Source organism: Patella vulgata, chromosome 1, assembly GCF_932274485.2.
Source record: "Patella vulgata chromosome 1, xgPatVulg1.2, whole genome shotgun sequence".
NCBI lineage: Eukaryota > Metazoa > Mollusca > Gastropoda > Patellidae > Patella > Patella vulgata.
Window position 1 is genome coordinate 35674594 of NC_065879.2, and position 17701 is coordinate 35692294.

Consider the following 17701-nt stretch of genomic DNA (forward strand, 5'->3'; position numbering starts at 1 on the left):
ACAGGTGCGAATCCTGTGGGTTATACAGTACACACATCGATTATAAACACTTCAAAATGTGAACAAACAAAAGATTTCATAAAAAAGGGTAATAACTTTTATGAGAAATAGTAAAATATGCCGTCTTCTTTCATAAAATAAAAAATGAATTTGAATAAATTGTCTGAAACTATTCACATCCAATCCAGATTGTAAATAAATAAATAAACCATTTGCTGTAAAATATAAAACTGTAAAAATAAAAATGTAAAAATAGAACATTTCAAAGAAATCCTTATTTAAGTATCACGTCTGATTCTTTAGAACCGAGTTTATGATTTAAATTTTAACTGACAATTTTATTATTTCTTTGCAATACATAGAATAAAAATAAATGATAATAACATAGAAGTAAGTGAAATTAGGGGTTATAAAAAGGGACCATCTCGATTATATAAAGAGACCAAAACCACCAGACCTTCACATCTCTTGTAGTAAGTTGATCATCTTCAGTCGCAATCATGAGGTTCCTTCTTGTGCTCAGTATTGTGGTGTTAGTTGTTGCGATGGAGACAGATGCTAGTAGAAGTTCTTATAACAGAAGGTTCATCCGAAGGATAGTTAAACGGCTTATTAGACAGTACTGTACATGCCCACAAGGTAATAATAATGTATCTACGTTTCGTATTCTAGGTTTTCGCTTTATAAAAATATTTTTGAGTCTACACACGTCATAAACTACACATATTGTTCAAATGTAAAATATATGCTTTGTATTTTTTCTAGCCAGGTTACAAACATAAACCGTTTAGTCTAGTTTATCTTCAAACTAAGATATAAATTATTGTAATGGTGATGATCATTAACAACAAAATTCAATATTCCTCCTGTAATTAAATAATCAATAGATATCCATAAAATTGACTTTCCACTAATGACAAGATACGGGTATTGTAATGTAATATGTGCGATGGAGAGACAGGCTAGTGGAAGCTCTTATAACAGAAGGGGACCCCGAAAGCTAGTTATACCGCTTATTAGACAGTTACTGTGGTGTACATGCCGGGAAGATAATAATCATGCATCTACATTTCGTATTCTATAAAAGAAAAATTCAAATGTAAAATACAAAGATTTGTCTTTTTTCAAGCCAGATTACAACTATAAAAGTTTAGTCTGATTTATCTTTAAACCAAAATGTATTATGATGGTGATTATATATATCACTAACCACAAAATTCAATACCCCCCCCCCCCCACCTTGTAATTAAATGATCAATGGATATCCATAAAATTAACTTCCCCTTCCACTAATGATAAGATACAGTTAATATAATGTGATATACTTTGTTTTAGAGACATCAGCAAAATATATCTAAACTGCCAGAATATTGCCACACAACGAATAGAACCATTGTATTGTGTAACCAGTCGACCAAAATGTTGCATCTGATGATTGTATACATAGGTTGTATCTTTTAAACGCCGCTTAACACTATCATTGTCCATCTCCGAAGAAATCAATTTCATCATGATATGAACTTGTTCTATACCCACGTCTCACCTCGGACATCCTATGGCGATGTCAATTTCGACTGACGTAAAGCAAAGGTCGAATTTGTTTTGAAATAAGATAATGTCAAAATATGCATTTCGTTTGTTAGTTACAAATGAGTTTTCCTTCACACGAGTGCATATCTTCATGTCATAAAATAATAACAGATCAGACAGTTCACATTTATTTCAAACGTTAAAAATATATGCTATTCTAGTCAACATATATTTTAATCCAATTACGCACCCCCGAGGATAGATAATACTCGAGAAAGGGTATATTGGCTTGTTTGGAAGACGTAGAATTAACATTAGTTCAACTTTTGCAGATGCACCGTGGAGTGCAATGTAGTGTTACGAGAGTCACAACACAATATATAAGCACAATCATTGTGAAATGGTATTATAAATTTCAGTTGATAATTGCAACCCTGACCCATGCAACGGCAATGGAGAGTGTACGTCTCTCAGTGGTACCGACTTTTCTTGTGACTGTAATCCCGATTTTACAGGAGATGATTGTGCTACAGCCACAGGTAAGCTGGTAGTGTATTTTACTATATAGTATTCATTATATAAACTCAAACAATTCTTCCACGATTACGTGTCAAAATTCCCCAATGTTTTTATACAATAATGTTTCCCAAAATATTAGTTAATTCAAATAAAATTTGAAAGGATGAAATCTTTTTGAAAAGTTCGAACACAATCGAGCTTGTACGCACTGTATCTAACGAAGTTTAATTTACAATGATTTAATGACTTTTCCTAAACAAACACGTTAATCTCATTGATTTAGGTCGACAGTTGAACACACTTCGCTTGTATATTTGTTGGTTTTATCTACGGGTAAGACCAAAGAAATTGTCACCAAATGGAAAACGTCTTGCCCTGTTTAGTTTACTTAGTATTGACTACTGCATGTGTAAACCAACTAATAAAAGTTTAGCAAGTGTTTTTTAACCCTTGTCTGTCATGTTTTATGGTGTTTTGTAATAACTACTGGGCACTGCTTTCTGAGATTTAGCGACTTTGTCTTCTATACATTTTTACACGTAGTGAAGATATCGGTATTCATCTGCTTCTCACATGCAGAGTTATGTTACATGAAAATCAGGCCCAACGCTTGACAGGAACATGGAGGTCCAATCGGACCCCTAACTGATAACTCACAGTAGGGATTTTGAAAATGTATTTGTAGTTTGATACCATATTGTGTATTGAAAAGATAATATTACACTTTATGATTAATTTCAACGTTTTATTATTTTGAAGCCTATTCTATATATACTATTCCAAAAAAGTAGGGGATATTTGATTTTTAAGTGTTATTAAAGTCACCTAATGAAACTGACGAAGAAACAAATGACAAAATGAAATGAAGTTCACATTCATCTATTTATTCCAAATGATCGTTAGACTAAGTAAGGCACAGACTGACCATTATAAGGGTAAAAGTTACCACAGCATCACAACCAAGTCAGTAACGGGTAAATCCTCCTCTGTTTGCCAAACAAGCATTGATCCGACGTGGCATACTCCTAATGAGACGTCTAAGGTCATTTTGGTCCAGATTGTCCCATTCCTGTTGCAACGCAGCAGCAAGTTCTAGGACATTGGCAGGACGTTGTTGACGTTGACGTAACCTCTGTCCAAGCATGTCCCAGACATGCTCGATGGGGGAGAGGTCGGGACTCAGTGCTGGCCAAGGTAATGTGGTGATGTTCTGTTGTTGGAGGTAACCTGTAACGATCCTGGCCCTGTGACATCTTGCGTTGTCATCCTGGAAGATGAAACGGCGGCCATGACGTCGTGCGAACGGCACAACATGGACTGCCAAGATGTTGTCCCGGTAGTACTGGCCTGTAACACGCCCTGCAACAACATGTAAAGCCGTTCTTCCAGCAACAGTGATGCCTCCCCACACCATAACAGAACCACCCCCAAATCGATCATGTCTGATGACGTTAACGTCTTGGAAGCGCTCGTTTCGACGACGCCACACCCTCCTACGTCTGTCCAAAAAATCAACAGTGAACCTTGACTCATCTGAAAACATCACATTGCTCTAGCGTCGATTATCCCAGTGTTGACGATCCCTACACCAACGACGTCTTGCCTGAATGTGATGATCTCTCAAACAAGGGATCACGCGAGGACGTCGGGCGCGAAGGTGACCCCTATGCAGTCGATTCCGAATCGTCTGGCCACTCACTTTCACACCAGTGTCTGTTTGAAGACGAGCGCTGATCTGATTTGCTGTAATGACATGATTTCTCAAGGCCAAGGTACGGATAAATCGATCCTGGGCTTGAGTTGTCGCCCTTGGTCGACATGAGCGTGGTCTGTCCTGTACAGATTGTGTATCACGGTATCTGGACCATAGCCTGCTTATGACAGACTGAGAAACATTCATCGTCCGCGCCACAACCGCCTGTGTTGTGCCGATCTGTAGCATGCCAAGGGCACGTAACCTTTCATTTTGGGTAAGCCGACGCATATCAAAATTTGTTTTCTGGTCACTAAAACAATTAAACTGATGTTTCCACCCTGGAATTCAATGCCACAATGACTGTAACATTCAAAGTCAGAGTCGTGCAAATCTTGGGTTGGACCCCCATGATGATCCCAAGCATCACCTGCATTCCATGCGGTAGCTATTGGTGCGTTTGGGCGTCACATGTAACTGGAAATGTTTCTTCTGTTAGGTTCTATAGTGACTTTTTTCGTAGTCATTTGCATATTTTAGTATTATGCCCCCAAAATCAAATATCCCCTACTTTTTTTGAATAGTATATAATAATGTGTGTAGTCGTACTGGTGAAAACAAAACGTGTAGTCGTACTGGCGAAAACAAATTATGTACTTATAATGTCACAATTAAATCTAATTGAGACATAGTTAGTTCGTTTATTTTTAAATAAATTATAAATTTATATACGGATCAATATGCACAAAAAATCTTGTTCAGGGAATATTTATTTACTATCATTTCTGTAACCATGATTACTAGTAAACAAAATAGGGTCACTCGGTCGGTAATCAATTTCTTTTTAATAACACACACATATTTTTCGATTTACAACAAGTAACTACTCGAAATGTTAACTAAAAGTCAGATTTTTTGTATTCGTGTCGCTTCAGAAACTGCCATTCTCAGCTATTTTTGAACGATGACTTCACATAATTAACGTTTTATTTCTTCGACTAAGCCGATATCTAAAAGTTGAATTTGCAGTCCATTCTTGCTGTGTCCCTCGCCCTAATTTTTTTCTGTTTTTTTATTAAATGGTATATAAAGACATGTTAAAAATATTCTCATCACGCATTTGTCTTAAGATATTATGGGATCGCTAACTACGTTAACAATTTTAAAATTATTGTCCTTTTTATTTTTCAATTCGCTATTTATCTAGAGTGCTGTCGTTTAGTTTCGGCGATTTCAGATCTCCCAAACACTCGTGTTAGGCAAGATCAGAATGCAACCTATATTTTTCTTTTAGTTTTGCAAGGTTCCTAAAATATTCCCAAAATACAAGTGTTGCCAAGTTATAAAATTAACAACTTGTTTCGTATTTTAAATGAATTAAACGAAACGAAGGGTAGTCTCGGTTAACCAGATTTACTGTTCGAGACTATTATTGACTTTTAGGGTTAAGGGGGTGGGGGACAAATCTTTCTAATTTGTTTTTGTTTTTAATTTTTAATTTGTTGTCAATCGATTCGATTAGCAGGATAGGTTTGGGTGATCACTATGATCTCAGTACAATAACTAAACTTTCATTTGCAAGAATTACAAATAGTGTAGTAAAAGGCATTATTAATAAATTTCCGATTACCACGGAGAACCAGTCTATAATTACTGCTTTACATGACGACTGCGTGACGTTTGATAACACGGATATCCATTCGAAGTAAGCTGATCAGACTGAAGACAAAGATTAGAAAGCTGCGTGAAAATATAATTTATTCTAATAAATCTTTAAAATCATATGACGATTATCTCGACACTTGCCTGGTTTCATTATTTTGTTTCAAAATGGTGTGAGTAGAGAAAAGCAAATATTAAAAGCGTTGACACATTCTTTAATACCATTATTTAACACCCGCTTTCATTAGGAAGTCATATCGCAGACAATCGAATAATGTAAGGGTTGTGTTATGATTAAAACATTACAACAAAATAACGTAATATTTGAACATCAGCTCTTAAGAACGACTTTAACTTAGTAAATCTAATATGTCATGTGGTCAGTTATTACTTGAAACTATGGAAGCGTATTGGGGTCAGTAGCGTGATAGATACCGCAATACTAAGTAGGTAATGTCAACATTGTAATTGTTCTGATGATTTTATCTCTGAAAATCAAACAATTTTTTCTGAGTTAATTGAATGACTTGCTATGATGTATATCGTCATTTCCTTTTAAATGCACACGTCGACATATCGCATGGCGATAATTTGCAAACATATCGATATATACTACGATGAAATGGAATATGTTGACAAAGCTTCAGAATAGCAATATCTTAACGCAATCGTGCACATTTAAAACGAAATAGGGACATAACATAGCGCGTTGATTCAATTATCTTTTCAGAGATAAAATCATCAGAACAATCACTATATGTTGACGTATTACGAACTCAATATTGCGGTATATATCGCGCTATTGACCCCTATACACGTCCACACGTCGTGTGTCTAAAATGTTTACGAAATAGTTTGGTAAGTCAGCCACGAGTAACGAATCCTGTGGGTTACATAGTACAAATATCGATTATAAACACTTCAGAATGTGAACAATCAAAAGATTTCATAAAAAAGTAATAACTTTTATAAGAAATAGTAAAATATGCCGTCTTATTTCATAAGATAAGAAATAAATTTAAATAAATTGTCTGAAACCATTTACATCTAATCCAGATTGTAAATAAATAAAAACAACGATTGGCTGTAAAATATAAAACTGTAAAAATAGAACATATTTTAAAGTAATCATTATTTAAGTATCACGTCAGATTCTTTAGAACCGAGTTTATGAAATTAATTTTAACACAAAATTTTATTATACCTTTGCAATACACAGAATAAATATAAATGATAATAACATAGAATTAAGTGAAATTTGGGGATATAAAAAGGTCTATAATGGATAATCTCAATTATATAAGGGACCAAACCCCCCAAAAGCTGAGCATCTTCAGTCGCAATCACGAGGTTCCTTCTTGTGCTCAGTATTGTGGTGTGGTGGCCATCGATGCGTTAAGTTTTACTTTGAATTATCTTTATAACACGTCAAATATTATGACTGGTTTAATTTGACTCCATATTACTCATCGTTGGCTTAGCCTGGGCACGCAAATTGTTTGTAATAACACCATGTTTCAAGGGGTGTGTGTACAGAAGGGTTTAATACTGAATCTTTCAATACAGCACAGGTAACAACTAAAATGTTAACTAAAAATTAGTTTATTTTTATTCTTGTCACTTTTCTAACTAACATTCGTTTTATCCGAGGTTATACAAATCAGATATGTTATTAATGTAAACGGACGGATGTGCAGTCCGTTGTGGCGATTAGGTCCCTTTACTTTATTGTAACAAGTTCAATACAAAGGTGTGTTACATAATGGCAGATATTATTGATAGTTGTCATGCCATCTTGACACATGAAAGTAGAATTGATTAAAATATCTTTATGTCGGCTATCGACATCCATGGTTGTCCAGATTGAACTCATTAGTCTTACCATAATATAAACTTATAGCTAGCCCAATTATGTAATGTCTTGTAAAGCAATCTGTACTGAACGTTTAATCTAGTATATGATGCAATATATAGCTAGCTGCATAATCTCTTCGATTATTCTTTGTCTAGAAAGGGTTTTAAAGCAGGAATCAAAAGTAGTTAGTGAACAGAGAAGGCCATGAGCGCCTTGGGTTAAGGCTAGAACAAGGGCCATGTAAGTTAGTTGGGAGTTGGCACTCAAGGGTGTAAAGCCAAGCTGGGACCACGGCTCCCGCAACACTAGCTAATTACGGAGTCTTAAGTTTTGTGCATGATATGTTTGAACAATAAAAGTATTATATGAAGTTTAAACCAGTGTTGTCATCCAGAACCGATTCAAAGAACCTAAAAGCGTAACAGGTGGATACCAATCCGATTTATGGAATACAGTAACTATCAAATCGTACTGACCAGTTAGTTTACCGTCCAGTTACTAATATATTATAGGTCATAAGTACAATGTTCTTTTTTATGCCTATAATAGTACAATGTTGTCTTTTTTACACCTTTAAACTTTGTAGAATTTTTTCGATTTTAAACGAGTTGCCTTGCATGGTATGTCTTACAGATCGAAACAGTCGGACATTGTATAATTTCATTATTTTAAATGTATTTTTATTGTAAATCTACACTGTGTGACACATAAAATAAAATAAAACAATTCTTCTTTTAATCAAAAATACCACCTCACACCGGAATGGGGCACCATTTTATTATTAGTACGGACCACTTGCCGAGGACAGGTCACGCCCTGATGAGTCCCCAACAATATTTACCCTTATTATATAAAATACTAGTGGATGTTATTATTTATATTTGTAACAGTGCTTTGTATATTTGATTTTAATAATCTTAAGAGTTGCGTTATAATTAAATGAAATTAAATAGGGTTTAACGCCCTACTGTTCTGCTCCGACTGGGTTAATGAAGATCGTGTGTCCGGGCGTCGCCACTATGGTCTACTTTTATTCTATTAAGTGCACGACAATGTGTACACGCGACCTCGGTTTTTTTATACCATCGGAACGATTATACGTTATCCCTTGTCAGGCCCTCCATTCTACACCAGGTTAGCGTCTTATTCACTGAGCCAGCGTGGCTCCACGCGTTATGATTGAAACGATGCTTATCAAACATTACAGCAAAATACCGTATGATTTAAACATTAGCTTTTACAAAACGACTTCAATTGGTTAAAATTTGTTATTAAAGATACATTAGTTAAGAGTTTTATAAAGAGTTGGCCATTCTTGCTATAATAATTCAAAAATAGATGATAAAAAATTACTTTGTTCTGAACGGAATTGTCACGGTTGGAAGTTTGGACTAGAAATAGGCATCAATTGTGTCTGCACCGTCTATGAGAATTTGCGATCGTTTTGATTGACAGACGATAACTCCACCCACATATTCTCGATTAGCAAGTAACATGCTCAATGGCTATGGTAGCCTCGCTTGGCAGGCCTTTCATCACCAGTTTCCTGTAGACAGGGCTCACACTGGCTTTCAATTTTTTTCCGCCAAAATGGATTAATATTTTTATGTAAAACAATGATGATATTTTTTTTCCGCCAACTTGAATATTTATCTGCCAAAATATATAATAAAAAAAAACACATATTGTAATAGCATAAAACAATTTATTTCTTGTACATTCTTAAACAACTATATTTACAATTTACAAAATCCTTCTTTGTTTTACAGTAGTGACATCAGCGACTAACGGTAAACGTTAGCTTGGTCCGCCATTTCTTGATTTAATTTTAAATGGACGACTGTTTAAATCCAAACTGTATCCAAGCCATCCGTGGGTCTACAGAGTTGGAGCTTGTCGTGTAAATAAAGATCTAAATAATAATTTCTATTATAATCCTGATGATCATTGACAACAAAACACAATAATCCTGCCTGAAATTAAATATTCAATACATTCTAATTACTATTTTAATAAAGGCGACATTTCGTTGAGGGTTCTCTCAACGTTATAGAGCGAGAGTTCGCCAGGTGGCATAAATAATTAAATTTTGATTCCACTGTCTTGATAACGTTGAGAGAAACCTCAACGAAACGTCGCTTTAATCAAAATTGTCTTTCATATTATGTTTTTGTGTTTCTTAAATTTTATAATTGTCAAAAAGTTAAGTAAATCAAGATTAAAATATTAAATTATTATTTAAATTGTCAGGAAATGTCCGATATTCATTCATATAATTAAAATACCTTTTCATGTATACCCACAATTGATATTGATTGATTTTCCAAAATATAATTGCAAATATAGACTTTCAATCCATTAAAATTTAGATTTACCAAAAAAGATATTGCTCCAAAATTGATATTGATTTATTTTTCATACTAAAACTGCAAATATTGACGTTCAGGCTATTCAAATTTAGACATATTTTTAAAAAGGATATTATATACATTGTTTTAGTACCCTAGTAGGGTAGCCCCGACAGCTCAGTGCGTAAGACGGTAAGACGCTGACTCGCTAGCCAGGAGATCGCGGGTTGCTCCGAGTGGTGGCCGAGAAAGTTCATCGTGATTTCCCCTTGTTTCAGGACGGATGGCCTGACAAGAACAGCGTTCAGGTTGGACGAAATACATAGGTACAAATAGATGTGCATGTTAAAGAACCCTTGGGAGTTGGAATTCGATATAAGAGTAGGTCTTAGCGCCGCTGTCATTGCCTTCATAACATACTGTATGGCGTATGACCGTCTTCATTAGCCCAGTCGGAGCAGAACAGTATGACATTAAACCCTATTCCATTTCACTGAAAAATAAAGTAATCAGTCGCTAAATAAATGATGTACATATTCAACCTTTAGGTAAGCGTAGAGGTCTAAAATAATAATAATAATAATAATTATTATTAATTCATCCCCCTCAAATTTACAAACAATTAAAATAAATAACTCGGAATTTGGACATCTTTAAAATGTTGGTAACATTGATGGAAACTTTCATCAAAACACGTTAAAAAACTAAGACAGTTATATTTACAAACCGTTGAAATTTAAGTTGTAAAAAAAACATTTCAAAGCACTCATTTAAAGGGGAATTATGGGAGATTAGATAAAGAATTGACAGTTCTCGCTATAATATTTTAAAATGAAATGAAATGAAATGGGGTTTAACGTCCTATGCTGGGCTAATGAAGACGGGCATACGCCATACATTGTGCTATGAGGGAAATTTTTGCCCGGGCAGCGGCACTATCGCCTACTCTTGTATCGAATTCCAACTGCCAAGGGATCTTTTACGTGCATTCCAATATATACACGGGACCTCGGTTTTTCGTATCATCCGAAGGACTAGACAGCTGTCCTTGTCAGGCCCTCCGTCCTGAATATTTTAAAAGTAGACGACGTAAATAGAATATGCTGAAAAGTTCAGTCAAATTGCTCCACTCTGAACCGAAATATTAGCATTAGAATTTTGGGCTAGCCTCGATCGGTACTATAAAAAACAAAATCTCGATTATCCAGTTTTACGTTTAATCATTCTTCACAATGTGTATTCCATTCCGCTAAATATCGCAGGCTAGCGATGGCATCGAGAGTTGGTTATGGCCTGGATGCGTTAATTAATGTCTAATTAATAATTTATATAACATGTCAGAGCTAAAGGAAGATCTACAATAGGCAGACTAAAAGCTAAGGACTATTGCCGATCAAATTCGTCATAGGTAACGAGATGTAAATAGGGTTAAGTCACGCGATTGTTGACGAGATTATTGGTTAAGGTTAGCCCTAACCCGTGCCATAACCCTATTTTCATCTCGTGACCAATGACGAAATCTGCAATGGGCCTTAGCTTTTAGTCCTAACATTCTAAGTCATTCATTATTTCAAACTAATGTTTAATATATATAGAAAGTGGTAAGAATCATGCAGTAGTCACTAATTAGCAGGTGCGCAACTAGCTGTAAAAAATGTTACTACTAGTGTAGAAGCGTGAATAATTATAGCAGCTACTGAATAAATAAATTTGGCGAATTGTGGGTTGTAACATACATATATATATATTTTTTTTAGTTTACGTATGGATATGCTTTCGTTTTTAGAAATATACTAGGAGATAAGTATCCTATAATTGTGTATATTGCCGATAATTTGTAATTCTAGAAACACCAAAGAATTGTGAAGTTGTAATGGGCCTGTGTCGACCTATGGTGTTTGGGGAATGTCCCGCCGGGGTTATAAACAACGGTATCTGTGAAACTGGGTCCCAGTGTTGTTCAGTAGCATAAGGTTAGTAAAAGTCAAATATGTCGATGTCGAAAAGGAAGTTTGTGGAATGGACAATACCGCTTGTGTTATATTAATTGAATAATTGAACAATAACAGCATTGTAGAATATTGTCTTGAATATACTTCTTACTAACTTTTTATATTGTAGCAGTAGCCCAACTCGTGAAACTGAATGTAAACCTAGTGCAAATCCAGTACCACTAAGATGACGTTATTTCTCTGACGCTATAAACGAATTCGGATATGCAATATACATTCCTTGAAATTTAAAGATTTCTACAAGTTCTGTGCTTTTAAAGCTTACGGAAGTCATAACAGTCTAGATACACGGTGTTTGCTATAAAGAAACCAATAATCTCACCACCTTAGATCGCCACATACCTAAAGGTAATCTGGCCAAAGGGATCATGTCTCTTGGGTAATTGATACAAAATTGTATTATTTTTCTTTAATTTCAGGTTGTTTACCTACACTGTGAAGCTAAATTAAAAACAAATAACGCCTGTTTCTTTTCTCTTTTTTTCAATACTCAACAGACCTTTGGTCTTCCTTAATGAATTTACATGTCGGTACCTTACTAATCACATGACTTACGGCCCAATTTTATTCGATTCATTGCCCCGGTGGCACATAGCGCCACGCCCAAAACTGGGTCCTGGTTGTGTCAATTTGGTTCAATTACGTAAATGACTTGACATATGCCTAAAATGACGGTTAGAAATGCAGTCATTTGAACTCATATGGGGAATTGTGCAACGCCACAACTCAAATGAATCTGATAACGCATCAATGAGCTTGTACCACGGAAATAGTAATTTGATTTTGTTGGTGGTACTGTCACATGCTATGTTTGGTTTCTCAACCTGACACTATCCATATGATTTTCAGAAAAAATAATAACAAAACGTGGGTGTGGCACCGTCCAAGGGGGGTGGGGTCACACACCAAAATCAATAATTACCGTCCTTAGGTATAAGGAATATTTATACCAAGTTCTAAGATAATCCATTCAGAATTGTAGCCTGGGAGTGGGGACATGCACAATAATCAATAGTCGCCGTCATTAGGCTATAAGGAATACATATGCCAAGTTCCAAGCTGATCCATTCAGAATTGCGACCTGTATACGATCATCACCAAAATTGGGCATGCACCAAAATCAATAGCTGGAGTCTTTAGGCTATAAGGAATAGACGATCCACGAAGAGTTGACGTCTGTAGGCAGCACACAGACGCAAAAAGAAAAATGGGTGTGGCTCTGTCGATGGGGGTCGGGCATTCACCAAATACAATGGGAATCAACCTATAAGGAATAGGTATGCAAAGTTTCAAAAGAATCTGTTAAGAAATGCGTCCAATAGGCGACACAGAGACACACACAAATTGGGCGTGGCTCTGTCCCAGGGGGTTGGGCATGCACCAAATATAAAAAAGGGGTCATCCTTAGTGTATAATGAATAAGTATGAAAAGTTTTCCAGAGGATCCATTAAGAATTGTTGCCAGTAGGCGACAGACAGACACACAAAGAGAAAATGAGCGTGGCTCTGTCCCTGTGGATTGGACTGTCTGTCGAATGCCCTGAGATTTGACAGATTTTTTTTTAGCGTAGGGTTTGGACTTTCAATGATCTAATTGGTCAAATATCACGTAATTAATTAGTTACTTAAGCCAAATACCTGGTGATATTTTGTTGACACATAGAACCAGGTATGTTTTGGTTTTATAACACTTTTTATGTGTAAATCTGTCACTCATTATTTGAGTGCATGAGATCTGACTTCTATAGAATGTGTGAACCAAAAAATTAATCAAATAATTAATTAAAGATATAATATAATGCTATCATTAATTTAAAGAGCAAAAATTCTACCAATCTTACTACAATACTTTTGTTATGATTTATTACCTGCAGCGAGGAGCAGTTTGGATGAAAATTCGATTCACAACCTTCACATTTATTTGAATCTCTTAATTGGCTCGAAATCCACAAACGCATTCAATACAATCAGATAATACTCACTTTCAAAATTCTAATAGACAAATTATCATCATATTTTCATAACATATTCTGTGGAAATTTTAAATTGACCGACACTGCCATGACATTAAGGTCAGAAAGTCAACTTAATTAGTAATTCCAAAACATTAGAACAAGACAATGACAAGATTTTAATGTACCACTTCGAAATTCTAAGAGACAAATTATCATCACATTTTTATAACATAATATCTGGAAATTCTAAATTGACCGAAACTAACATGACATTGGGGGTGAACTTAAATTAGCAATTCCAAATATTAAGAAAAAGGACAACGGCAAGAACATTTCAATATACAGCCTCTTTATTCTGGAATTCACTACCTGAACCTGTGTGAAACAAGCGTCCTCATGTTTTATTTTCAACAAGCGGTTGTCATGCAAGATACGCACACATTTTGCCACAGATGGTCAGAGAACAAGCTAAAACAACGACTTTCGTACAATCAGGGTCCATAATCCTGGATCTTACGGTCCGACGAGCTTCAATATCGAAAGGAACTGAGGTCTTTGGGGTATAAATCTATGTTTTAATCGGAAACAATTGACCTCTAGTGGGCGTACAGGCTTAAGCTAGGTTTCCAGGCAACGAAACATACGGCGAAAGCAGCTAGGTCGTCCGGCAGTCATTTTCTTATGTCTCATGACCGTAAAATACTGTGTATAAATTTAAAGTCAATTAGATAATAACTTTAGCCTCGAGGCATCCACAAGATTTTTCAAAGTGATCAAGGGCCAACTATTTGGTAGTAATTATCGGAAATCCTAAAATATCAAGAGGTATAACACTATGGGGTCTATATACTGTGGAGGTTACCTAAATTCTGTAGCGAAGTTCTGGTTAATGTTTCGTCGTCGTTAGCTAGTACCACTAACAAGAAATAGGCTAACAAGACTATGTCTGGTTTAAAGTGGGCAATGACATCATAGTCTGATAATCCAAATATAGTAACGCCATGTGTTAGAATCGTGGTGCCCATATAAGTACACTGTGTTGAAATCTAGGGTAGCATCTTTGCATTTGACCAATCCGGTAAAGGAAGCACCTGGTCATTTTCCCGGGGCTCGATACATGACTCATGCACGTAACCTCTTTATAAAGAACGTGCGCGGACGTAACCTCTTTATAACGAACGTGCGCGGTTGAAGTTTCTTTAGATATCCTTGGGAAGCTGGGAACACCACAGCCTCCTGGGCTGAGAGGCTAGGAAATAAAAAAACATCATTCGGATTAGAGAACCCGGTTAAGTTGTAGGAGAGCCATATGATGTTAGGGGGTACATCAGTAAACTTGTCCTACGAAAGGTTGGGGTATAGAGAATGATGTTAATCGTAATCTAGTAAACACAAGCTGGGGAAAGAGAACTTATATGTAGCTTATATTTGGTGTCATAGCGGTGTAGGTAGTTTCCTGTATTATGGATGTTATAAAGATATAAAAACATAGTTAGCGTAAAAAGTGTTCCAGTCTTAATTTAACATTGAAAATAGTTATCATGATGTGAAGTCAAAGAAAACTCCTAGACGATAGTATCACGGGCCGTATCACAAAGGGGAAGTAATTCATTATTGATCTATTTAACGACACCGTAGTGTCAGAGGCGTTTAAATAACGATAAGAGTTATGTCCCTTTATTTTCGGTAAAAATGTCCGACAAGAAAATTTTTAAATCCCATCACTGCTGTGTACCAAATTAAAGTCAACCGGATAATAATTTTAGCCTGCAGAGCGTCTACAAGATTTAACAATGTAATCAAGGGGCATATCTCTGACAGAAATTATTTGGCCTTTAGAGCGTCCACAAGATTTATCAAAGTGACCAAGGACCATAACTCGACAAGCAATTATAGGATGTCGCTGAAAATCAATAGTTTTCTTCGTCTCTTGACCGTATTATTATACGTCCACATTAAAATGTTGACGTATAAAAAGGAGTTAGTAAAATGTGTAAAATCTTTTAATCATTGTTAATTACTGTTGTCTTTTAAATGTATGTTCATTTGCCATTTTACTTTCTTTCTATGTTTTTCCCGTCGATAAGTGTATACAATATATTTGGCGTGCGTTCCCCTCAGCCAACTCGCTCAACTTGCCGCACGTGCGTGGGAATCGTAGGTGGTGTTCAACTTGTAATCTGACATTGAAAGTATTTGCTTACTCTCATAAATTAAGTCCAGAGACGGTGTCGATCCTATGTTAGGGTGACCCGTGCACCCAAAATTTTCCGTACAGAAAGTTGGTCTCGACACGGCGAATGTAAACGCTTCAGTGGCTTGATCCGAAGTGATTTCTCGCTTACTACGCAGTAAAATAATACTCAGCCGTGATACTATAAATAGCCATCGCACGTCCAATTCCGATCTACACATCTATCAACTATAACAGCCGTAAAAAAATCTATTGCTGACGATTCTGAATAGCAGTAATATTTAGCTTATTGGTTATTACAGCAGCTTTAGATATTACGTTCGTTTTATTTTTTAAAATTGCTTTATCATTAACTGTACCGTTAGGAGTGACATCTTTTGGTTTAGTATAAACAATATCTCTGAAATACTTGCGTTGGGCAAGAACACGATACTAGCAGTAGTTTCATTTTACTTTTACAAGGTTCTTAAAACAATTGTTGAATTGCCCAACGTGCGTGTTTCAAAACAAGGGCACGTAACCTATTTTGTACTCATATGTGCTCGGATGTTATGGCCGACACTCGTAACCATCTTTCAGTGTATTATTTATGGATGATTAAGTGGTCATAGCTTATTAAGTACAGCATGACCGTTTATTTAGTGACTATAAATGTTTGAAACTGATTTAAGTCCTTGTGTATATAAATATTGTGGTGTAATTGTCGAGATATTTGGAGATATTTATTTATGGTGGGGCACCCTACCTATGTGGAGAAAGAAGCTCTTTAGTCCACTCTGACATCAAAAGGGGGCAGTTAAGGGCAAGGTAAAGTGACATCATCTTGTTGCAAATTAGTCTCGACACCAACAAGGCTAGACATATTATTTTCCAACACAAAATAGTGGCCCTTCGATACAAAGTTCAAAATAAACTATATTACCCACTATACACCATTCAACTGTCCATACCCCATTAAATCATACACGTTATTAGGTAAAGGAAAATTTCAATTTCATCACTTTCTCATCCAATCAGGGTTACACCTACAGGCAAAACGATAAAAGTTGAGGACATCTATTATCTCTCTATTGATACTCTGTAGTACAGTAGTCAAGTCTTAGTATTTCAATTTTCTTTCCTGTATCTATGTAGTGTGGGATGTCCGCGTCCTTGCTTCCACGCGATTGGTGTCCAACTTTTTTTCAATCTTGAAAATGACCCCTCATATCTTCAGACGAGCGATGCTAATAATCGTTAAACTGACAACGGTTACCGGAAAAGGATATCGATATGTAAAGGTTTCATATACATTACCATACAGTTATGCCGAATTCCGTTTAGTAATAGAACACTTCACCTTTTTACAAACGTAAACATTGTGTCGGTAACTATCGTCGTCTCCGAATTTCAAAACGTCCTCGACCTTAAGGAGCAAAGCGTTAATTCAAAATACAATTTTTTAAATATTTAATTCCAATAACTACGGATTAAGATTAATTCATTTTAAAATACAAATGAGGTGTCATTTACGTGATTTGATGATATTAAAAAATAAATTATTCAAAAATAAATTATTTCAATAATTCGCTTGCGCGTTGTTTTTTTTTTAGCAGTGTGAGGAAACCGGAGGACCCGAAGAAAACCCACGGATTGTGGCCAGCGCTAAGTGTTTTAACACTAGATCTAGTGTTTTAGTCCAAATTTAGTGTCCTAGTGAATGATTTTGAAAAAAAAACCTACAAATCTAGTGTTTTTATATTAGAAAGTTTTTTTAATCATTTATTTCGATTTTTAGAAAAAAATCAAGGCTAATAAATCATTTATGTTCGGCTATTTTTAATAAATAAATCCAGAGTACCAAGTAGGCCTATCCTAGAGAATAATATAATCTTTTTTCTAAAGTTTTAGCGATAGTGTAGATTAAATCGTTTGTAGGCATAGATATTCTTAC

General features: G+C 35.6%; 1 long non-coding RNA gene across 2 annotated transcripts in view; it reads left to right on the forward strand.

The window, feature by feature from the left end:
• The first annotated feature begins 437 nt into the window (after positions 1–437).
• LOC126828524 (uncharacterized) overlaps positions 438–17701 on the forward strand; it is a 151158-nt gene continuing 133894 nt past the window's right edge. The window contains exons 1-4 of one of the 2 annotated variants that reach the window (XR_007683107.2): positions 438–639; positions 1950–2069; positions 11455–11580; positions 12039–12087. This is a non-coding gene — a long non-coding RNA (uncharacterized LOC126828524). Of the gene's footprint in view, positions 640–1949; positions 2070–11454; positions 11581–12038; positions 12088–17701 lie in introns of those variants that run through there. The other variant, XR_007683127.2, reaches the window with a different exon arrangement.